Source organism: Ictidomys tridecemlineatus, chromosome 7 (assembly GCF_052094955.1).
Source record: "Ictidomys tridecemlineatus isolate mIctTri1 chromosome 7, mIctTri1.hap1, whole genome shotgun sequence".
NCBI lineage: Eukaryota > Metazoa > Chordata > Mammalia > Rodentia > Sciuridae > Ictidomys > Ictidomys tridecemlineatus.
Window position 1 is genome coordinate 144,624,584 of NC_135483.1, and position 25,361 is coordinate 144,649,944.

Genomic DNA, 25,361 nt, shown 5'->3' on the forward strand with positions numbered 1-25,361 from the left:
AGACAGACAAATAGTTCTGAGAAAAAAATGACAATGGCCTGTACTGAGCCTCTTGTTAAAAAGACGGAATGGGAAGGAGAAGTTGAATTTGAGAGACTCTGGAGAGGTAGAATCCAAGACCAAAGGACCTGCTGGGTTTGGAGAAAGGAAAGAGGTTAGAACATAGACCCTTTTCAGAATTCTCATGCTCTTTAGCCTTTCTCTCCCACACATTATTGCTTACTATTCTTGGCTTCTGGAAGCTTCCTTCTGTTTCTTTTAATGAGGCAGCGCTGCCCTGCTTTTTCTTCTATTCATAAGCAAAAAAACTTCAGTGATCTTTGGTTAGAAATTTGGCTCTTCATTCCAACACTCATCTCTCCAAAAGATTAAGTGATTTATGTGACTCGGAGGTCAAGTTTGTGTTAAGTGGTAGGTCTGAGACCATGAAACTTATCTACTGAGCTGAGTTCCAACCCTGGGAGAAAAGAAAAAGATGAGATTTAGTTGCAGGTGTGCACAGATGTGAGCTTAGGGAATTGAAATGTTCCTAAAATTTTTCTGGTAGGGGAACTTAATGCTTCATACTGGCAGGCAAAAAATAGTTTGAAGTTCATTCCCAAGATAGTGAGTTTTTAAATAGAGATTTGATTTAGAATGGTCGACATATAAATCTTCTTCAGGCTTCCACGTGAAGCACATGTTTGATCCAACAGACAGCAATGAGTCTTTAAGAGTTGTAATGGCCCATCATGTCAGAGGGTATTTATGGATTTACAGAGTCTTCAGATATCTGCTTCTTGTGCAAGCATGATAAAAGCCCTGTTAAATTTTTGCTCAAATAAATGAGAGCTCAGCTAGCTGTGTTTCTTAAATTAAATGACTCAGCCATTGTTCACTTGTAAAATACCCAGGGGTCCTAGTCTACATTTTGGAGAAATGTGTTGTAACATTTCTATTGGAAGAACAATGTGGTTTGGGCTCTGTAGGAAATCACTAACTTCTATTTTTGTTTTTTTTGCACTGCTAACTTAATAAGAAATATGCTGCAGAATACAAGTTTTTCTGGCAGGCATTTCTCAGGTCATATCTCTAGCGACACACGAGGGTGATGGGAGCAAAATAGTTTTATATTTGAAAAACTGATTTGGGACATAGGTCAATAATGTTAGGAACCAAATATTTTGTTAGACTGAACTAATAGGACTTAGAAGCTAATGGTCTTAGAAATGGAAATCTTGCCTGTTGAACCATTGAGTTCTCATTTCCAGGAAGAAGTTGAAGGCTTTTTTTCTCCTCACCATCTTTTTCAATCCTTTTCTTTGATAAGAACAAAAATTAATAGCCATTTTCTGTATTTTCACAAACTGCTTGTTAGGATATGGAATTAAAGTACTCTTTTCATTCAACATTCGGAATAAAATATTTTATAAGTAAGTTGTCATAATTTTTTTAAAAATTAATGATACTGGGGATGGAACCAAGGGTTTTGGGTATGGTAACCAAGTGCTCTGATACTGAGCTGTGCACACCCGCCCCCCCTTCAAATGAAGCTTTTGACTAACTGATACTAGAACACTCAATTCTGTCAGAGAACATTCGGGCTCCCAGGGGTCTTCCTCATTCCATGAGTCATGGCTTTGACTCAACTCAAAATCGAAGACCAAAAGTTTTCTGATCAGTTGTCAGTCAGATAAGTCTGGGGCCTCAGGGATAATTGCTTTAAAACAAATAAAAGTCCTTTCCTAATCTATACCTCTTAGTGAGGTCAATATTGAGGAAGGACTGGATATAATGTTGCTTTCTTTGACTACTGAAATGGGAACATGAATATATTAATAGCCATGTCCAGAGCAAAGTCTGGGAGCTTAAAGAAGGCTGCCACCACCATCATCACCATAATGGCCTCCCTGGCTGTCCTCCTGAATCCCCAGGAGATGGGCAGAGTCTCTATTTAATGGTGTGGGGCTTAAGAGATTGAAAGAGTGGAAGAAGTATAGGAGGCCCTAGACCTTTCAGTTGTGTCCACACGAATCGTCTTTCCTTTGAGTTAAGTTCCTCTGAGTTGAAGAATAAGTTGCTTCTTGACTTGACAAGGAAGAACTCAGTTTTTGTTAAAGAATCTGAAGTGAGCCGCCTTAGCTTCTATTTACATGTGATTTAAATGATGATTATTCAGGGAGCATGAAAAAGCTGTAAACAATTGAGGCTCTTCTAAGAACCACTGGAATTCCAATCAGATAATACAGGCACATATTCAAAGAATACTAAGAAAGCTGATTCAGTCAGAGGCACTGAGGAAGCAGAGGTAAAAAGTTGGTTCCCAAAGGAGAAGGGAATCCTTTGAAAAAGCCAACTTTAAGTCCCCTGCTATGAAGGGAGATTACAGAATCAACACCCAGATTGAATGGACTTTCAGAAATATAAAGCCATAATTATTTCCTCAGTTATGAAGATATTTACTCTTTAGGCAAGAGGGGAACTCACATGTGTCTTCCCCTTGAGCTGCCTTCTATCGGTTCCCAGGTGAGTCCTTAAAGGGAATGGCGGAAAACCCTTCCTTGAGTTTCCCAGCCTCTTTCTAGCACTGTCTTTTGAAGGGAAACCACCAGCTTCACCTGAATTCAGGGCTCAAGGGATCTGACAATGGTGTGCATAGGTCTAAGGGATGGTCCTTTGGTTCTGGCCACTAGACTCCATCAGGTAAGCAATGGGGACCAGAAAAGAGGCTTGATGAGAGCTGTGTTCCATAAAGACCATTCTGGAATTCACTCTCGAAGAATGAATTGGAGCAAGAAAAGGACGACAGCATAGTCCCTAACATAACAGAATGCCCCTAACATAGTCATAACTTCTCATATACTTGAAGTGAGAGATGATGAGATTTGAAGAACAGGCAATGATGACTTTTGATACCAAGACTGTAGCTATGGTATCAAAAGCAATCATGATTCTAATACACCTCCTCCTGACCCCAGATCATGTCGTGCCCACCTTAGTGGTCTCAGTGCCTATGCCTGCAGTGTCCCAAGAGGTTCACCACACCTTCCTCAGTCATGAGTTTACTTGTCACAGCATGTCTACTTCCAACAGGTTTTTGTGTGCATTCCTTGCTAAGAGAGACTTTGGGTATGTTTGTAGTTTTGGCTCAGGGCCATTTCCTCATCTTGCTTATAGCTAACCCAGAAAATTTTTCTTTATCTTGATCACCTTCTAACTTCTGATCACAAAGACAGGACACACAGGGACAGCCCAGAAAACAGCTTCTCGTTTTCAGGATGATTTAGGTCAGGAGAGGACTCTATACAGCTGAGACCAATGTGGACTCATAATAATAAAATAATTATTATAGCTTTGTACTTTGTACTCAGCACTAGTTTTATACTAGTCTCTGGGGTCAATGTTTTATATATATCTTGTTATTTAATCCTCATAACAATCCTATGAAGTGGGCACTGTTAGTATCCCTATTAAGCAAAGAGAAAACCAAGGCCCAAACAGAGTTTAAGAAACCTTCCCAAGGTTTCATAGATAGTAGGTGGCACATAGGATTCAAATCCATGTCTCTTATTCCTGAGCTCTAGCTCTGTGACCTTGTGCCAGGAAGAATAATAATGCTGCATCATTCCCTGCACAAGTGCTAATCTATTTCTAGTCCAGTTCCATAGTGCAAAGTCAAATTAAACCAAATTTTTCCAAGTCTGATTCAATATAGGGAGATAAGCCCATCTTAATTCATAGAAGACTTAATCTAGCATTTGGATCTGAGTTTCCCAAAGAGGGTAGTTTACCAGAGGATCCAGATGAGATGAACTTTCAGACTCACTGCAGAGTGGGCCTCATCTAGCTCCAGTGAGAAAAGAACAGAATATATCCAGCACCTATGATATCCTTCCTTCAAGGGTTGGTGACTAGATTCATCCCAGTCATCTTGCAGAAGCTTCCTGGCATGGGGTTTCTAGTACTAAATTAGTGACACTCAGGAGCCATCAATCTTCCCAGACTTAAAAAAAGGGTCAGATGAAGTTCTGTACTTGAGCATTAGTGACAGATTAGTTCCAAGAGCACTGAAAGCCATCTGCCAAGGGAAGGGGATCTGTTAGCCAGTGCTCTAAGATCAAGCCTATACTTGCACAGTAAATTATCAGCTAAAGAAGTCATTCAGTCCCAAGTGCAGAAGCTACTCCTGATTATCAGCTACCGAGCATTTCAAAGAACCTTTAAAAAGTCTGATGGCATAGAGAAGGTAAACAAAAGATTAATATCCAACATTTATATGCAAGCAATACATCATTAATGATCATTATGGAGAACTTGCTTAGTTCAAATGAGGTTCCAGAAGACTGGAAGCATTTCACTGTAGCACCAGTATTTATAATAGCCACCCTGGGGAACAGCAGGCCCATCAACTTGACATAGCTAATATGCAACGTAATGGAAATAAGTAGAGGTGAAACGGAGCCACACGGACACAGAATTATCTTGGGAGCCAACTTCCATGCAAATAATTAGAAACTGCCCTGTTTATTAGCAGAGTGGAGAGGACATTGCCTCAGACACCTTAGGTCACATTTTAACTTACCATTTAAAACTGGCACAGCATGTTGCCCTGCTTCTTAAAACCCACAGCAAAGAGCATTCGATGCAATTGACAGAGGACAAACAGTTTCTAAAGGAATTTGAGGAACATGTTTGTTCACATGGTTGGGAAGCAGCACCATACTGGGGAAAAAGAGGTGGTCCTTTTTAGTTCTTGTGGCTGTGCAACATCTTCAAGTCCATTAACCTATCCTTCTATTAATTTTCTGAACTGTAAAATGTGGATAATGTTGCTTAACCTGTGTTGCAGTGTAAATTAAAAGGCATATATAAAAGTACTTTATAGAATATAAGAAAGGAGAAGCAAATGAAAATGGTGCAATGAGGTCAAGCATCGAATTTGGAGAACACCCTGGCTCTGTGAAGACTAGACTCCCCCTCTAAAAGGGCCCTTGGGCTGTGACCCACTGTTGCTTTGCAGAAATGCAGGACTGGTGTCTAAGTTGGGTCTTCCCATTTAAAATCAAAACTGGAAATAGTTCTTTATTTTTATTTACTTGATAATAAATCTTTTAGTTTTTTGCCAGGTGCAGAAGTGCACATCTGTAATCTCAGCAGCTTGGGAGGCTGAGGCAGGAGGATCCCAAGTTCAAAGTCAGTGTCAGCAGCTTACAGAGACCCTAAGCAACTTAAGTGAGACTCTGTCTCAAAATTAAAAAAAAATAAAAAGGGTTTTGAATGGGGCTTAGTGAATAAATGCCCCTGGGTCCAATCCCTGGTAGCAAAAAAGAAAAAAAAAAAAAGAAAAGAAAAAGGATTCTTTCAGTTTTAAAGTGCAGCAACTAAAACAAAAATTTCTAAAACTCTGTGTATGCAGACTGCATCCTGTTCACAGACTATTAGTCCTCTCTTCAACCTTTCCCCAATGGATAAAATGGTATAAGCACAATTAAGAATTTTATTAGTTGATAATAATAGTAATTACTAACATTTATACAATTACAGAAAAGAATACTTATTGTGAATCAAGTCTTTCTCTTCTTACCCCTCCTCCTCCTTCTTCCTCCACTTTTTCCTCTTCTTCCTTGTCCTCTTCCTCCTATGAAAATTGTTTTTTTTAAATTTTTATTGAGATATAATTGTCATATAAAATTGTATATATTCAAGATATACAGCATGATGATTAGATTTTTTGTTGTTGTTTTGTTGTTGTTTTTCCAGTGCTAGGGACAGCCCTATGTGTGCTAAAGATTTTTTTTTTTTTGGCTAAAATTATCTAAATTTTGTATAAGCTTTAATTTAAAAAATAATTTTTGTGGGAGATTTATTTTATTTTTAAATTCAGTAGTGGATATGATGCAGAAGCCTTCTGTCCTCAGCTTTTCTTGACATAACCCTTCTCTATGATCATTCCAATGAAACATTTTTTTCTTGAAGCATAGTTAATTGTAGATCTTTCCTGTAAATAAATACAGAGATTTGCTAACATTTCTTCTCATACAGTTACTTCTGTTTAGCTTACTTGACCTATGGAGTTTGCAAACTGAGTAAAACTAGCAATTCATATTTATTTCACTAGGCAAAGTAAAGCAGGGATTGGCTACAGAAGGTGATTTCTTCACCTGACCTAGGTATTAGAGATGGCCACGAAGGCGGAAAGTAAACCCCGGGATGTCAGTCCTGCGTCAGCTTCCAATACAAGGTAACTGGGTCCAGAGGAGGCATGGCAATATTTCATCTTCCTGTTATTGTATAGTGAAGCCTACCCCAGAGGTCTGTTATCCTGGAAAATAGTATCCAGAGGGGGTCTTCAAATTCAAGAAAGACATTTCCAAGAAGACCTAGGAAATACAGAAAAAAGACACCTCATGGAGAGAAGCAGGCCTCATTTTTCTATCAGTAGGTACAATGATACATGAACATCCGAACAATGAATGAAATGAACGACTTAGTTGGCCTTTGTCAATCTATGTTGATTTATGTTTATTTGCATGACTGCTGGAAGAACATCAAAAAGAACATCTAAAAAGCAGTTTTTCTTTGCAGGACAAGTAGAATGAAATGCTCATTTGTAGTGATTACTAATAAACAACTAACAAGGAAAAAGAATGGAATTACTTAAAATCCTTAAGCAGGTGGGAGCTTATTGTTTGCCAGTCTGAACTCAGAGTTCGAGTTCCTACTCTTTCTAACACATTCCCACTCTTTGTCTTTTCTGCCCAGCCATTGCCAGCATTTTCTTGGAGCATGAATGACCCAGACCACAGAAAACAGTTTAACTTTTCAGAAGAAGCTAGCTAAAGAAGGTCAAGGTCATAGTGAAGGAAATCAGAAATGGACTCATACCAGGGTCACTGTGCAGTGCATCGGGAATGATTCCAGTGTGCATGAATAATGAAGTTGGGCAGAAAAGAAAAAAAAAAAAAAAACCAGGCAGACATAACCAGAGGAGCGCTGCATCATCCATCTGTCCAGGGGCTCAGGGCCTTCATCCCTTCTCTTCCCGTAAAAGCCTGAGTGTTTCCCTAAGGGAACCAGGTGATTCCAAGCGGAAGTGAGTGGTAATCCACGAGGGGATCTGAAACAAAAGCAAAATAAGAAAAGAAACTTCCCTTCATGTGCCCTTCACCAAAGGAGCATTTATTCTGAGAAGCAGAGTTCTCTGGAAATGGTGTTTCCTTGGCCTGTGAGAGGGAACTAGCTGGTGAATTCTCAGAAGTAACCACACAAAAAGTCTTGGGATCATGAAAATTTGTAGGTACCCTTGACATTACTCATGAAAAAGGAAATGTTAGCTATTAGAAAATTCCCAAGAATGGGCTATTTGGGGACAGAAAGAAGAACAGCAGTGATTTTTTTTTTTTTTTTTTTTTTTAGCGTGAACAACACAACACTCCCCCAGCCCTGGCCCCCAAGTCTATGAAGTTTATGGGTCCGAAGCTCTTTATGTAACTATCAATTGTGTATTTATAGAGCTTTGGAACATTCTTAGCACCATGCTAGAGGTTTCTTTCCACAGCTATCAAGAGAAGGCTTTTTTCATTAAGGAAGGGCATCACTTGTAGGTGTAGAGTTGGTGGGGTCAAGAGAGAATTTTATGGTCTTCAAACTTAACAGGACTTATACCCTAGCCCTTTATTCTACATGGAAAATTCTGTGCACATTTCAGAGGTAGGGACATCAAAGAAATCATAGGGTTTTAGGCAACTTGCAGCCTGTTGCAAACCCGAAGTTAATGCCCTATGGAGCATTAGATCCAATTAAAGTGGGGACTGCTTTGCAGTTGCCAAGTTTCGTTCAACTTCCCTCAGAGTTGAATGAGGAGTAGGAAGGCAGGCCCAGAGCAAAATGAGCTGAGTCGGGAAAGGGGAAAATAGATTCGGAATGTAAAAAGCAGGGCTCTTGATGGGCTGAAGAACTGACACATGGAAAATGTAATGCATTATTGACAAACACGTATGCTGGCTGCAAAAATAATTAACACAAGCAGAAAAGAAATAGGAATGAAATGGAGCAGAAAGACTTTGAAAGATTGTGAAGTGGCCGCTGAAATTGCCAACCTAATGTCAGAGAGATGATTAAAATTTTCCAATAGAACAGGTGAATAGGTACTTAGGAGGGTGTGATGTAAACCAAGAGAGAGTGGATCATTATATGAGTCTACACTGAGGTACTAATCAGCATTTTATGTGCAACTTTGCAGTGCACATTTTAGCAGATGGAGGAAGCTCTTAAAAGCTGATAGCTAAACCGAGTCTGACTGCCTTTCTGTTTTATAATAACCATCCCTGGAATGGGTGCTTGTTCCAAGTGAACACTGCACAACCAGTTTCCACAATAGGATTCTAGAAATATCAGTGTGCTTACAAAGTAAAGATATCTGCAGAAACTTAGGATCCGGGGAGAGGAAAGGGAAGGCAGGGGGTATTTAAGTCTTCCTAAATTGGGATCCCTGGGTGGAAGGCTCTAATTAGAAAAACTGGTTACTTAGCAATCAGGACTTAAAGTGAAGATCAAGTGACAGCAAGGAGAAATTATTCTGCAGGCCAAACTGTATTCCTGAACGCAAGTGCACGTGCACACGCGTGCGCGCACACACACACACATACACACACGCTCCTGCAGAAACTGTATTGCTGCAATAACAAAAACAATTAGATGGTGGATTGTGGGTATGTTAAAAGAGAATAATTCTTCATGATCAGAATGACTTTTTTGCTCATTCAACAGAAAAAGACTCTTATTTTTTATTTGTTGGCAAAGCCAAATTAGAAAAAATATATATCTTTACGACCACAGGAGACAAATGAGTGATACCAAATATCACTAAAAATGCTATTAATCTACAGTGATATAAAATTACCATCTCAGCACAAAGAAAGCCTATATAATCTGAATTTCTCTAGCATCATAAAAACGAATGAGAAGCGAAATTGAGAGTAAGTATGCTTTTGAGATGCTGTTAAGAAGTTACATGCATTGTTAACAAATGTGACTAGACAGACTGGTGATTTACCTTGAGTAACACATTTACAGAGACATAGAAAATTTCCAAATGGGACCAACTCATTGCCCTGTGCGCTGGTTGATGACACCTTTGAGGGTGTTATTCTCCTGTCTTAGACACTAAAGTGTGGTTGATTAGCTATTGACTTTATGGATTATATCCCCCTGTTTTCCTTTGCTGATTTTCTGTATATATCAGAAGACAAAAGAAGCTGGGGGTGGGGTCAGGGTCTGGTGAGGAAAAGGATACAGATCGGGACTTTCTCCTTCACATACCAGTGAGGAACACAAAGGACTGTTGGCTCCATTGCTAATCTGACTAAAGCCCCCATTCGGTTATTCTTCCATGGTCTCACATCTCACGCCTCCAGTCTATGGAAGAGGTAGCGCAGGACAATGGCTGGGTCAGCATCTGACAGGAAGTGGAGGGCAGTGGCAGGCAGCAGGTGGTGGAGGGGGTGGGAAGCCAATGAGAATGTGGAAGAGGAGGGGCTGAATGAGATAGAAACGGGAGCAGGAGGGAGACTAGTGTTTCTACTTCTTCCATATTATTAAAAAAGAACGAATGAACCAAAAACAGAGAGAAACCCATCATCACTATCAATAGCAACACTTAGGGAACATTTGGAAAGGGAAACGTGACAATTTTCAATTTGTCTCAAAGTGATATGGGAACAGTATAATAAGGTGGTAAAAGTTGACTACAAGGCTACCAGTAGCTTCTGGCAGTTCCTTGCTGGCCAGGCGAAGGGGCAAGAGCTGTTGCAGTGGATTTGCTCCTTTGTGAAGGCTTCCTTCTACAAGATTCTAACATCACTATTTTAATATCACTACTATAATACTCATGCAAGACATCCCCATTAGATGAGCAGGGACTCTTATTTAGAAACCCTTTCTACTGAGCATTGTAAGGGCATATAATTAGAACAAGGTTAATCTGGAAATAAAATTGAAGTCCCACTCCAGTTCATCATTTTCTTTCCTTGAACCTTTTCCTACCGTCACAGTAGGCAGACAGCAGCTGCAGGACAAGAGGATACTGGGCATGGCCTTTGGGGCCACAGCAGACGTTTCAGGGTTGACTGCAGGGGAAAATCCAGGTTTATGAGATCTTAAGTTTGTGAGGCACTCCAAAGAAAAAGAGTTCAAAAAGATGAATACAAAATCAGGTATGAATAGGAAGACTTATTTTGAATGAGTAAATAAATCACACTTATCATCATCAGAAATTTTATAAAACTGACTAATATCAGAATTTTAAAAGCGTCAGGAAAATCACATTATGACTTTAGTAACTAATTGCCTGATAGAGTTCTATAAAGATTGTTTCCCTACCTCTCTGCTTTCATTATCTATGATTGCCTCTTTATATGGTAACGATTTTGCAATATTTTCTCGAGAAAAGATAGACAAGTAATTCAGCTTTTCCTCTAGCATTGTTGCTCAAAATGTGGTTATTGATGATTTCAAAAGGTGACTTTTCACTTCAGCCTTTTATTGGCAATGCCATATCTGTAAATTCCTCATCAGTTTCTTGCCTGAAGCCAAAGGTTTTGGAGCCTGTCGATCCTCTGATGCAACTGGGCAGCTCCTCACTCCCCTGCCCCAGCTCCCAGGCACAGGTCTGATTTAGATTCCTGTCCCTGAAGGTATAGATAGGCCAGGATGCTCAAGTTGGCAGTCCAGAAGTTACCATTAGGTATCAGGTAGATGAAGAGGTGCTTTGAGGTTCACCAACCCAGTCAGCAGTCCCAGGACCACCATAGGCAAGGGAGCTATGCCCCCAGAGCAAGTGGGTGTTCTTTGTGTCCTTACTGGGGTGGCTGCTTTTTTCTGCAGGTGACACACGAGCCTTGGAAAACACCTTGAACGTTAATCTTCTCCAGCTATGCTGTGGATTTACCTCAAGATGCCCCTGGACAAATTATGAAATAGAAGGTTCACTTTCAGGAATTCCATCTCTTCTTGGGATATTTCTTGTCCTTGAAATGAAACTGCAGGGGATATTCACAAATATATTTACACAATAAATTTGAAGCTCAAAGGAACTTTTCTAATCCATCAATAATAAATTATCAAATTTTGATGCATACGGTTAAAGGCTAAAGTTATCTTTCTAGCTCTCTGTAGATATTACTATATCACAACACTGTCATATGAGGAGTCAACCAGAGTGTGCAGTCAAAAATTGTACAGGAAAAAAAAAAGGAACTGTAGTGGTATGGACTCCTCACCTACCCCAGAACCCAGAGGAGACATCTCCAACCCTGTGGTACTTGCTCTTGGCTTCCTGGGAGAGCTCATTAAACAATAATTTTCTTCTGAGTAAATGCTTGGAAATTAGTTAACTCTCCCCATACCTTGGGTGATTTGATTTCAACCAGAACTCTTTAAATAAAATTCCATGATTTTAAGGAATTTAACTGTAACGGTGGGATTCAGTGGAGCCAGTAGGAAAGATGCTGCGATGTTGGAATAATTCAGCTCATCTAGTCCAGGAGATGGACACACCCATGACATTGATGCCTTAAGGCAACAAGTCTCAGCTTAGCAGGTTTTGATTACTTGTCAGTTTATGATCTGTGACTAATTTTGTAGCCTTCTTGTCAGTCCTGGTCCCTTCCCGAATGGACAGGGGAGTGATAGAGTGGTTATACTTACCTTTCCGGATGTGAAGGCACCTATCCCTGCTCTACATGTGGCACATGAATGTGATTTCCTTCCTCTGGTTTTACAATATAGGCTCTTGCATTTTACTGACAGCTTTCTATGGTGTCTTTCATCTTTACTAAAAGGCCCATTTATGTAACTTGAGTTCCTGTGGAGACCCAAGAGACCCCATTGTTTTTAAGTCCTTAGTATTTCCTGACTTTTGCTTTATCTTCTTCACCCAAAGAGAAAAACTTCAACTCTTGCTTCCACCCGATGGTGCTTGTTTTTGTGAAATTGATGCTAATCCTTGGAAGAAATGAGCTGACAATATTAAGTCATCTCTTTATATAGCTTTTGATGGTTGACCTTCCTAGAAAGACTGGCTTCATTGCTCAGAGAGGATGTCTGAGGAAACATGATACAGACTTTTTCTCCTCCTCAGACTTCTCCAGGCTACAAGTACTTCTAACTTTAAGAGTGCCCACAGGCAATTAGGAGCCAACACTCACGCTCAAGGGCCAGTGCCAAAGCTGCCCAAGTCTGATCAAGTAACTTAAACTCAGTTATCTTAAATCTTTTTCTCTGAATTGGATGATTAATGCTTCAAAGTTTTCTGACACTTAGAAATGCATTTTTCTGGACTCCTCTTAAAGCATGTTGATTTTAGGTATCTTAGTGGAGCTCTGTTCCGCTCTTGGCTATTAAATGTATCTGATTCCACTTATTTTTTTTTAAAATGCATTGTCTGCTTTTGAAGGACGGAAGAGACTGGGGAGAAGAAGGTAGGTAAGGTTGAATTCTGGCTCAAATGGAATTGATTAAAAAGTAGTTCTTGCCTTTTGAATCCTTGACCTTCTCTCAATCTGAGATAGTTGTTTTCAAATGTGGACAGAGATGGCTAAAAATCAATGGGCAGAAATGTTGGAGTGTAAAAGTGATTGACGTGGGCACAGTTCATATCAGCAGATCCTTCTGATGCAAAGAGAAAGGGTAGTATACCTCAGCATGCTTCAAACTGATCTGTGTTCCCAACCTTAAAGAAATAAAGGAAATGTTTACAGGGGTTTTAACTTGAACAAATAGCCTTGTGGCATTAACATAGCACTGGGATAATTTTGGAGTAAATCAAGATGCTGGCTAAACTTTCCTTTATGATAAATATTTTGGGCACAGAGTGTACTCAATTTTACTATCAGTGTGATGCATACCAAGTCTTCTTTGGTTTATAGCAAGACCATTTTACATGAAGGTTATTCAAAAATCATTGATCAGTTACTAAGGTATATTCTCCTAAGAAATAAATCCTTGCTATGACCATAGTAGAAAACCATGTTAAAAATAACTTGGCAGTTGGAATGATTGAAACAACTTCATCTAATCCAGTCATTTTCCAGATGGAAGAACTTAGGCCCAAGTTGCTGGTGTGATTTAATCAAAAAAAGGAAGGCATTCTTTAACCAGTTCTAATAGTTTGAAAGAGTCCCCTTCAAGGATGGCAATGGGAAAAGACAGTAGAATGAATCAAACATAACTTTCTTATGCTCATACAGGAATGCATGACCAGTATATAACCACATCATGTAAAACCACAAAATGGAAAGGTTTACTCCATGATATGTCAAAATACATTCTACTGTCATGTATAACTAAGAGAACAACAAAAAAAACTTTTAAAAAGAAAAAGAAAGTATCCCCTCCAAAATTTATGTATCAGAAACTTGATCATTGAAAGATGGGCCCTCTTGGGAGGTGTTAGGATTAATGCCCCTATAAAGTGGGTCTGTGGGAATGGGTTCTTTTTCTTCTGCTACTCAGTCATGTGAGAACATTATGTTCCTTCCACAGAGGACCCAGCATTAAAAGCACCAACATAGAAGCAAAGAGACAAAGCCCTAACCTGCTCATCTTGGAGTGATCTTAGAGTTTTCACCCTCCAGAACTATAAAAAAAGAAATTTTTGTTTTTTTATATACTACCTAGTCTCAGGCACTCTGTTTTAGCAGAAAAAAACTGGACCAAGACATCAGAATTAGCATTCAGGTGTTCTGATACATAGTTGAAATCAAGACTCCATATGGTAATATTTGTATACCACACTGGAATAAACTGAAGGGACCTGCGGACATCTATATGAGCTAGGCAAAAACATTTACTACATTTTCTTTGTATTTTATGATGATGATAATAAAAATAAAATACAGAGCATTAGAGATGGATATTAAATATTGAATTTATATAAAAGCTCAAAATAAATTTTTTCCAAAATTTTTAATGAGAAAGTTGAGCTTGCTTCCATGCACATAACTATTTTACACTAAGTTTTATGTTTGAAATGGCTATGAGCAAGTCCCGATCAAGTCTTTTTAATGATCTCTTCAAATTCTTGATAGTCACCATTGATGAGAAACTTTGTTCGCACAAGTAGGTGATAAAAAATTTAAAACCATTTTTTACAGCCATTCAAAAATTTACAACGGTTGAAATTATCTTTAAAGAATCTAAGCGCTCTTCTTTTTTATTTTCTTTGACTGATGTAAATGTTGAAATTTCTTGTGATAATGAGAATGGATTTCAATCCAGTCAAACCTTTTCATTCCAAGCATTTCCAAAAGAAAGTGCCTGAGCATGCAAAATGTGCATGCAGTGCTGGAGCCCTGGCCCTGCCCCTGGCGAAGATTCCATTCAAAAGGTATAAGGATAAGGTATATGTGAATAGGTGCAGACTGCCTTCTGCACTGTGCCTTGCAAGACTCCTGCCTGGCTTCTCTGCTTTACTCACACATTCACGTAGACCTGGCTCAGACATCACACTCCTTAGCCCCTGGGACAAGAAGTTGGTAGAGAGCAAGGAGCACCTTCTTGGCTATGGTGCATTGCAGACAAGCTCATGCCATCAGCCACCTGCAGGGACTATGGGCATGCTATCAGAGTGCCTGGAGGAGTCCTAAGCTGACAACTAGCTCAGGGTTTCAGTTATCCTGGGCCTCAAGAGCTGAGAGTTATACTAACCAGCAACACAAGACTCATCTTTTTGTGGTACAGCGATCAAGAAAGCACAACAGACACAGATGGTTACTCAGCTCTACAAGTGGTGGCTTGGATCTAAAATGGGATTGTCTGCCTCTCAGTATGCATTCTTCTCCCCTTTTCATGGTTCATCTCCATCCATAATTTGACTAACATACCATTATTGAGGATGAAAATGGTGTCTCCAAGTTCTATAGATAGGCTGACAAATATGGTAGTTTCACTTCTCCTGTACAATCAATGGTGGTCCCAGAAATTCCTATAATTAGTATCTAATAGAAATTTTATTTTACAAATAAATTTAAAACAACAAATCCTATTATATCGTCTGTGTGATCTCAGAAGTACTGCTGCCCTCTCTCCAAATGTTCAGTATTAATGAGATTGGTACCATTGATCAAGTTGAAGTCAAGTAAACATCACTGTGAATAGGGGGAAAAAAAAGTATGTTTTCTTTTATCTTTTTCTTTTTTATTCCAACTCCATTCATTGTTTGACTTTGCATATACTTCACCCATTTCAATTCCCCTGGGCTGAGCAGTTTATGTTATACAGAGCAGCAGCCTGCACTGAAAATGCCCTTCTTCCATCTTTCGGTTAAAAAAGAAAAACATTTTTTTTTCCTGCGCCTGGAGAGAAATGCTGAGTGGACAGCCCTGGCGGCTTCTGTTTATACTGTGAACAACTGCCGCACAAATCAGCACCAAGTTTCCCTCGATTTTTGCCTGGAACAATATTATCCTGCAGGGACCCACTCTGGGGGTCCAGAGGGTGATGTATTCCTTGCAGTTATATGTACATGCTCCAGAGAGCAATTTTAGCCCCTCTGATGCTGACAGAGATAGTGAACAGCAATGGAGTGGGGGGGAGCACCATGCCACTACGCTCTCTTCACAACCCATCAGCAGCACACATTTATTGAAGCCCTACTAGGTACAAAGCCATGTGGCAAGTACTATGTGCTAAATCCAATGAGCAATTTTATATGCTAAGTCTGGTCCAGGATAGAAGAAATAATAATAAATATGTATTGAACATTTTCTATAGCCCAGGAACTAAATCAAAGGTATTACATGCATCATCTAATTAAGCCTCACTATGATCTAAAGAAGACTGCTATCCTAATTTTATGCAGAAGTGTATTATTATTCCTAAGATAATGGCAACCTGTAAACAGGTTCTCCCTAAGTACCTTATCCGATGACGTTTTTCTCCATCTGGGCACCTGGTTAGTTTTCTTCATAATACTTCTTGCACTTGTTTTATTTGTTTATTTATTGGACTTTTCTGGCTGTCTCTCTCACTAGCATGTCATGTTCTAGGAGGCTACAGTTCATGCAGCTTTTGTTTCACTGCCTTAGTGGAGTCCCTGGACACACAGTAGAATCTCAGTAATTGTTAGTTGAATGAATGAATGAATGAGCAAGTGAATAAATAAAACAGATCAAGATGTTACGTGCTTTACCTAAGATTGTAGAGCTAGTAAGTGACAGAGATGGATTCAGTGCCCACCATTACCATTTTGCTCATGTAAGTATATATGTAGTTTCCTAATATATGGTAACTCTGTTAGGGATTTGAAATGTAGACACAGAAACAAATACAAAGGACTCAGTGGTTCTGCACCGAGAGGAAAGTCCTTTTCTCAGGTATGGACTGAAGCTATGCCCTATTTTAGAGCTTGGTAAATCCACAGCTAAACATACATTGGGATTCCTGCTAGATATGCTGGCCCACTGACCATAGCACTCTTTCTTACTCGTGTTTTGATCTCTCTCCTCTACTTCTCTTTGTCACTCAGGAATACTGGGTATTGTGGATACTTCTTGGATACTCATGCAGCCATGTATCATTTTCCCTAGTGTAAGAATGGAAGGGACTGGAAAATGAGCTAATAAGCCAGTTAAGCCAGCACAAAGGCTAGAGCCAAGAAGACCCGATCATTGTCCAAACTCCATTCATTATCTGACTTTGCTCCGAGAAGCTGCATAACCAGATGTCAGGTTTTTTTTTCCAGTTGATATTAGACCAGTTGGAAGAATAGAAAGATTAAATTGGTGAAGGAATTGACTGTCTTGAAGAGCTTTTCTCTCCTCCTGGGCCAAGAAGAAAGAATCAAACATGTTGCCTAGAGCTTCGATCTAGGAGACATTTGACAAACCTTCATTGCACAAATAAGTGAATAATTAGTTGGATGAAAAATGTTCTTCTTCATTAATAGTGAATTTTTTCTTTAAATTCCTTCTGTGAGAAATACCTAATGGGAAGCTCTGACTCATAATGCGGTAAATATCACTTTATAATTCAATGATTATATTGAGATTATAATATCTTTATACTCTTTCTTAGGAGAGATTTCTCAGTGACAATGAGACTCCTTTCAGACAACCAGTTGCTTTGGGATTCATAAACCAATGAGATTTTAAAATCTGAAGATGATGATCACCAAATATTTTTTTAAAAATTAAAAAGTAGCGGATGGAATTTATTATCTCATGTCGGGGGAGGGAGCAGTACAGTCCCCATCTCCATGTGTGGAATCAGGGAATTTCCAGAATTGAGAGTGACTCATTTTCCACATACAGGCCAAGGAATATTAAGGGAGCCTTTCCAGCTCTATATTCTTGAAATAGCATCTCCACATCATTGATGTGAATTTCTCCAATTTTCTACTAAATATCATTGTATCTGGGAAGAAAACACTGGTATTTTCCGTGGTTAGAAAACAACCTTTGTATATATATATCACATAGTTAAGGCTTTCATGTCTTTCTACAAAGCTTTTCCTCTCTCATTCTTCTCTTTCCTTTCTCCCTGCCTTTCTCCCCCCCCCTCCTTCCTTCCCTTCGTTCCTTCCTCCTCCCTCCTCCCATCTCTCTTTTTCTTTTCTTTTCTTCTTTTACATCCATTCCTCTTGAACAATTGCATGTCTTTGGCAACTCTCTTCCAAGATATCTTAGCAACATTATTATGAGCCTATTGATTTTCATCCTGAAGTGATAACAGTGGAATTTCCACAAACATAATATATTAATGATGTTATCTTTCCAGTAGGGCTGGGTGGTCTGTTGGACTAAATATGCAATTAAAGACCCCTTGCCCAACATCCTAAAGTTTCATGGGTATCAACAATGAGAACTAGGCCAAATAGATCTTTTAACTGTAGGTATAAAGTTACTGCACTATCTCTACGGCCTCACTAGCATATGCATTCAGATGAGCTCTCATTGATATTGTCTCAAATTTCTTTGTCTTGTTCCCTCCCTGCTCTTGAATCCTGCATCCTGGGCATATCCAAAGAGTGCCTCATCTCACACACCTGCCAGTCGGGGCTCCAAGCAGCCCCACTCCTTCCTCTCTTGTTCTGATCCCTTCCACTAAGTACATGCTGGCAGGGAGCTCAGAGTAGCAACAGCTGGTGATGCCCATGGTGAGAACAAATGCTTGTAACATGGGCAACATCTTCCTCATCCATCAATCTTCAAGGATCCAGAGTTGATTGGTATCTCTAAGCAGTAGGGAGAACGGTCCTCACCCTCGTTCTGTGCCATAATTTGATATACACAAGAAACGCTGTTTTGTTGCTTGCCTGTAATCCCGACAGCTTGGGAAGCTAAGGCAGGAGGATTGGGAGTTTGAGGCCAGCCTTGGCAACTTAGTGAAGCCCTAAGCAACGTAGTGAGACCCCTTCTCTAAATAAAATATAAAAAAGGACTGGGTCTGTGGCTCAGTGGTTAGCAGCGCTGAGTTCAATCCTTGGCACCAAATAAATAAATAAATAAATATAGAGAAACCCCCACCAGCAGCAACAAAAATTATATATACTCTCTCCTTGCTCCAAACCCAAGAACTCTTATAACTCATACACAGAACAGTCAGTGCTCTATTTTATTCCACAAGCAGCCAAATTCCAACCCTTGGTCTGTGCTCAACAAGGGCATATTCCACTTTCTTGCACAAAGGTGATGCTGTATATGCAGGCCCCACTACCCACAACTCCATCCATCCCAGCAGCAGGTGCCACCATTTTGCTTATTCACTATACCTTGCGTGTATTAGACAGTGACACTCCTTGCCTCTGTTCCCTGCTTACTCAGCAGTCCTGCTTGTATATGTTATACATATACAACAAACCACCCCCAACTCAGTAGGCTTTAAGAATAATCATTTATTCCCCTGAACCTGTTTGGGTTTGGATGATCCAGTCTCAGGTCAGCTGAATTTGATTTCAGGCTACAGATTGGATTCTTATTTCTTCTTTGTGTTTTCTTCACCTTCTTTAGACCACCAGGCTGGCCATGTCATTTTCTTCTCATGGCAGAAGTTCAAGCATGGGCCCAACTGCACATACACATTTCTAGTCTCTGCTTGTGTCACATGTAACAATATTCCCTCAGGCAAAGCAAGTCAATGACCAAGCCCACCAACGGTGGGGCGGAGAGCTATACTTCATCATGGAGGGACACAGGTGAGACCTGGGGAGGAAAGGGAGGGAAAGTTGGCCAAATGATAACCCAATCCACTGCAAAGTTTAAATCTAAACTTAGGTGGTGAGTAAACATGCCATCAGATGCAGTGAAGATTTTGCCTGAGAGACAGTCTCTGACAATTTGATGAGAAAAAATCCATCCAGGCCTCCTGTTGCGGGACCATGTGTACACAGATTTCACATCAAAGCATTGCCACTTGGCTTCTTGGTCAGCTCCCAGCTGATTCTGTTTGAAACAGTCATGACTCACTCAGTGAGGGATCCCTGGCTTCCAACACCAATTCATTCAGCCTGGTACAGGAATCACGCCTTCTTTCTCTGACTTGTATCCTGAACTTCCTTTCTTCCTATTTCCCCATTTCCAATTCTCTTGGGTTCAGACTTCTCTCTCTTTTCCAAATATTTCTGGAGAAGCTTGTGATGGCTTTGCAAATCTGAAGAAAGAGGAAAGAGAGATCCTTTTCTACTATCTTTCTCTTCCCTCCAGTTCAAGTTGCATGTGTGTGTGCACGCACACACCTATGCACATATGTGTATAGTGTGTGTTTGTGATCTACTTCTTGTTGGCAACGGATCAGGGGTTAAATGAGCAAAACTATCAAAGAACCATACTATGCACATGTGCCCATTTACAGTTGACAGAGGATCCAGTACTCTGTGTGGGCCCTCTGTCTCTATTATTCTGCTTTCTCCTGGATCTGAAATAGTCACATAGAAATGTTCTTTCGCAGGGACAATGACATCGTTTTTAGCCACATGTTTAATTTTTAAAAGTCAATATTTGCAGAAAACATAAGCACAGCATGACATTGCCTTGGAGTTGTTGATTAGTCCTTTCCTGAAGCCTCTTTTCTTTTAAGTTTCTTTTCTATTTTCAGCTCGTCATTAGTCCCGTAATGGGGTGTGTGCCTGTCTGTGTGAATGCATTATCATATTGCCCCAAAGCCTGAAAAGGCCTACCATGAGCCTTTATTCTGGTTTTAGCATACAAACCTCCTTGTTCTCATTCTGTTCCATAATCAGTAAGAATACTTAGGAATGACTTAACTTGGTGTCCTTGGGAAACAAAGACCAGACACAAATACCTGAGAGAAGTAATGAAGGTACTGATGTAATCCATAACCTAGATTTGATGGAGGAGGTCATCAATTTAAGAAGATCAAATCTCATCTAAGTATATGGATCTTTGATAGTCATTCCATATGCAAAGCAAAGGAAGCACAGGGACACAGAAATGACACACAAGAGTTACACTGTGGAAATTTGAATGACCTTTAGGAATCTCTACTCCTTAGGGCAATAAAATCTTGAGGCTGGTCTCAGATCTCAGGAATTGTTCCTGGCTCTAATCCCTTTCCTTACCCCACTCTGGATTTCAGATAGGAGCAAGTAGAACTGGGAATATATTTGAAAAACTGCTCTGTAAGAGAAAGGGGAATGATTTTCAGCCTCCCAACACCTTTCCATCCATTCCTCCTTTCTAGAGGTTTAAACAAATTTTAATCACAAATCCATTGGACCATTGATTTTCTAACCCATCTGCTGCAATATGAGAAGATTTTCATTTTTCTCTCTGTTTATATGATTGCTTATGTAGCCTGCAGACTTTCAGAGAGATGTAATATTGGTTTCCTTCAAATATTAGGGCTTTACTCTATTTTATTTTCATTTCCAAAAATGTAGTCTGAGTGTCTTAGCTTGGGATCATTAAGTGCCAAGAAATTAGCTGAGTAAAGTGGCTTATAGAATTTGGGACAATTATAGCTTCTTGCAAAAACAAAAAGAATTTCTGAGTCAGGGTCACTCAGTAAATCTCATGATAAATGCAAATTCCATCAAGTTTTTTTAAATCTTTTTTTCTGGGGCAAGAAGTAAAAAGGAACTAACAAACCATTTGAGAAACATAAATGTCATTCAGATGTCTCTGGGCAGAGAGGCTTTTAGCATGTTTCTGCCTATAACTGGAAGCCAAAGCATCAACTGTCCGTTGACTCTTGAGCCCTGCTTCCTCCCCACCCAGAGCTGAGCCCACAGGCCTCACAGTGTGTCTGTTTCCAATTCTTCTGTGCCAGCATATCTGCTAATGTCCCAAGTGGCTTCCTTTACAGCCGCGTGATCATCTGTGTATTATTAACTAACCGCAAATTAAAGTCATTACTTGGTGCTTAATTTTATGTAACATTTCTTTGTAATGTGTACAAAAGAAATTTGTTTTTAACAGGAGTTTGGTAAATAGCATGTGCCATGATTAATTAGAGAATATAATGGGTCTGTTGATTTGAAATTAAATTTAGTGCAACAATTTTCTTAAAAATAATTACTTAAGTGATATTTCAAGGTGTGTGAGTCTTTAAAAAGAAAAAAGGAGGCATCCTGCATGGATAGGCCCAATGCCCTGTATTAGATCTTTTTGTTGAACTAGAACCAAAAAGAACTAGAACATCTAGAGGACTCATTTTTTAATTTTTCTTGAGTCTGTTTGTACTTTAAGGAACAGCAACATTAAAGAGCTATTTTAAATCCTTTTTAGAACAAAGTAGAGTATAAATGAATAAACTAACAAAGAAATACATTCTTAAATACCAGGATGTCAATTATACTTGGGTGTCATTCACCCCTACAGTGCTCTTTCCCTTCTTCTTACACCTGGAGCACATTCCTGCCTCAGAGTCTTTGCACTTGCTCCTTCTGCCTGGACATCACTCCCCTTAGGTCTTCATGTGGTTCAAGTCCTGGATCAGGACTTTCTCTGACCATGTAAGCTAAGGAAGTTCCTTCCCTACCCACTCACAGTCACTGTCACATCAGTGAGACATTCACATTCACAGAACAATCACTGTGTACTGTCTGGCTCTGTATTTGTTCATTGCTCTTTTATCTCTGTCTGCTCCTATAGAATGTAAAACTCCTCAAGAGCAAAAGCCTGTTTGCCTTGTCCTCCCTGTATCTCCAACACCAGGTGCAATGCTTGGCTCACCAGTGGGTCCTTGCTAAATATTCGTGAAATGAATGAATGGATTGCATTGCTCTCACAAGCCAAGCACTAACCGTGCCCTTACTGGAGAGAAAGCATTGTCAGCTTTCAAAGTTTTCTCGAAAGAACAGAAAGAGAATTTCAGTCTTTATTGTCTAGATAATGAGATGCCTTATAAAGAGATGACGAATTAAGATGTAAACAAATTTGATGACAGGAGGCAGAAAGCAAAGGTTGTAACCAATTTCTTACTGTGTAGAACACCAAAATTCAGGCTTGAATCAATTGGAACTTCTGCCTTTATAAACCAGGCAACTCGTTAAATTGTTCCCATTTGAACAACTTGGACAGGTCACTATCCATAAAGATCTAAAGATTCATTCGACCTTCATATATTTAATACTAGATTCTTAGGGGTGATATGGTGCTTCACTGTACAGAGATAAGAGGAAGAATTCAATGAAAGTGTCACATTGGTATCACAAAGTGTGTCTGGCCAAAGAATAAAATGTAAGAGGTATCAATCCCCATGTTAGGTGTCATACTTTACTTCAGTTCATCTTCACAATACACCGAAGTCTCTCTTTGTCCCCAGAGACCTTTTAAAGCTTTTCAGCATCTCAACATTAAGTCTTTGAAAACCACTGGGAACCTGCCTACCAGCGGTAATAGGGTTCTATTCCTTGGTTATGAGTGGTTTGGGAAATGTTTCTTTTCGGATTTTCTCAATATGCTTAGAGTGAACAGTAGCCTAGGTACTCCGTGTGCAACGAGTTGCCTTTTCCACAAGTTCAAGTCCCATCCCCACCATTTACTAACTTACAAATTTGGGCAAGATACTTAATGTCTCTTGGTTTCCCATCTGCAAAATGATCCTAATGTAACTCATGTGAATGGAATGTAAGGCACTTGTTTTCGTGTAATTGTTGCATCGATATTTTCAAGGTGTAATCAAAAGAGTTATCCCCATTCCGTGTATGATTTATTCTTGGTTTCCCTCGCCCTGGTATTTATGTTTTAATTTCTTACACTCTAATAGCTCATCCATTTAGAATTCTTCCTGGTAATCAAGGAATATAATATAGAGGGTATATAAGGGATAGCTTCAATTTTATCCCATTCATCTGGCTATGCAGGTATCCTAATACCAGCTCTTAGAAATTCCACTTTTTCCTCACAAATTAGGGATGCCACTTCTATCATATACTAAATAATCATATGCAATTAGGTCTACTTCTGAATATTCTGTTTTTCCCATTTGTCTCATCCATCACTATCAAACTGTTTAAATTTTAGAGGTTTATGATGTTTTAATATTATACCATTGGTCTTCTTTTGGATGAATTTCCTGGCTATTCTTACATGTTCATTCTTTCAAATCCCCCATAAAATCAATTTGTTCAGCTTCAGGAAAAAACATTTGATAACACTTTTTCTGGGATTGCATTAAATATTTGGATAAATATATGAATAGTTCATATCTTTATGATGTTGGGCTTTTCTATGAACATGGTTTACCTTTTCACTGATTATTTAAGTCTAATTTTTTATATTCACAAATGTTAATAATTTCCCTCACATCAATTTTAAACATTTCTTGCTAAATTTACATAGAGATATTTTGTTTTGCTTTTAAATCTTAGGCATGAGTTGGTTTTCTGTTTTGATTTGGTACTGGGGATTAAAAAACCCAGGGGCACTAAACCACTGAGCCACATCCCAATTCTTTTTATACTTTATTTGGGGACAGGACTTGCTAAGTTGCTCAGGGCCTCACTAAGTTTTTGAGTCTGGCTTTGAATTCATGATCCTTCTGCCTCAGCTTCCCAAGTTGCTGGGATTACCAGTGTGTACCACCATGCCTGGTAGCATGAGATCTTTTATTTCATTATATCTCATAACTGGATTTATTTGTGTCTATCAGTTCAGCGATCATGTTATTTTAGTAGCATGAGTATTGATATTCTGAAATTGTGTATATAGTGTGTGGTAAAGCAAAGAGATATATATTTTTAGTGTCATTTAAAACTGGTATTTTCGGCTAGCAGACACAGATGCAAGATCAATGAAGTAAAATATCTGTAGTTATGAAAATAAATCTGAGGTAGCAATACTAACCCACAATGGGTTTTATGTTTATGCTTTGTTTTCTAGTTCTGTCCACTGAAAAGGCCTAGAAACAATGGCCAATCTAATAGCAATGAGCACCATTAGAACCTTGGCTGTGAGTCTCACTACTATTTCCCACCAAAAGGAACCAGAACTCTTGGAAAGATGGCTGATTCTAAGTTTGAGGTAAGAACTTTATTAGATGAGTCTGGAATATGTTGGCATCTCAAGTAGCAAGAAAGCTATGGGAAAAAAAATGTCTAGGGTTCTCTCTAAAGTATTCAGGTACCAACTTAAAGAGGTTCCAGCTGACCAAAGATGGGATAATTTGAGGATCTGTAGGACAATAAATGAAACAAATTGAAAAATATTAAGTAAATTTAAATCCATAAGTTTAGTATGATACAAAAAATGAAGCTCATTAATCATTTTTAAAGAATGTTAGAGAAACTATTCATTGTATTATAAAAAAAAAACTAGTCTTGGTAACCAGAGTCAAGAGGAAGTTTCTCTTTATAGAATTTGCCCAGCTAACAAATGGTTTAGGGATTATAGAATTAGGATATCAGCATTTGGCAACCTCCTAATGAATTAATGGCTATGAGCAATGATCACCAATGACTGCTAACATCATTGTCTCTATCATTAGAGACAATCAAACATTATGTACCTGCTAACAGAAATGTAGTACACTACATACAAAATATTCTTGACAAAACAATTGAACCTGAATCTCGCCAAGTCTCTAAACCTAACTACCAATTTACAGCTTGCAATTACAGAGGAATGCATTAACCATTATCACAAGACAAATTGGGAAACAGCCAATTTCATCAACAGTAGCCTGCCTACTCCCCTCCCCAAACTGCAGGCAAGAGAGATGGTGGAGAAACCTAGATTTTATTTTTCCTTACATGCAAGCTCACCTATTTTATCATATTTATAAAAGCAAGACAGAATCATGTTCATTTATTAATAGTATTTCTGTAAACAGACTGGATTTCAGAGCTCTTAATTCACTTTGGAAACTTTTGTAAAGTTTATCATTAGCAGTCTAACAGGTCTTTCTTCCCCAGTAGATCTTCT

General features: G+C 39.1%; 2 long non-coding RNA genes across 5 annotated transcripts in view; one reads left to right on the forward strand and one right to left on the reverse strand.

Moving 5' to 3' along the window:
• The window catches only part of LOC120893064 (uncharacterized), a 172,710-nt gene that overhangs the window by 129,081 nt on the left and 18,268 nt on the right, over window positions 1-25,361 (forward strand). For all 4 annotated transcript variants that reach the window (XR_013424165.1, XR_013424164.1, XR_013424163.1 and 1 more), the window contains one exon: window positions 24,321-24,461. This is a non-coding gene — a long non-coding RNA (uncharacterized LOC120893064). The remainder of the gene's footprint in view (window positions 1-24,320; window positions 24,462-25,361) is intronic.
• LOC144365331 (uncharacterized) lies at window positions 5,459-6,941 on the reverse strand. Its single transcript, XR_013423640.1, has 3 exons — window positions 6,865-6,941; window positions 6,146-6,359; window positions 5,459-5,617 (listed from the first exon to the last, which is right to left on the reverse strand). It is a non-coding gene; the product is annotated as an uncharacterized LOC144365331 (long non-coding RNA).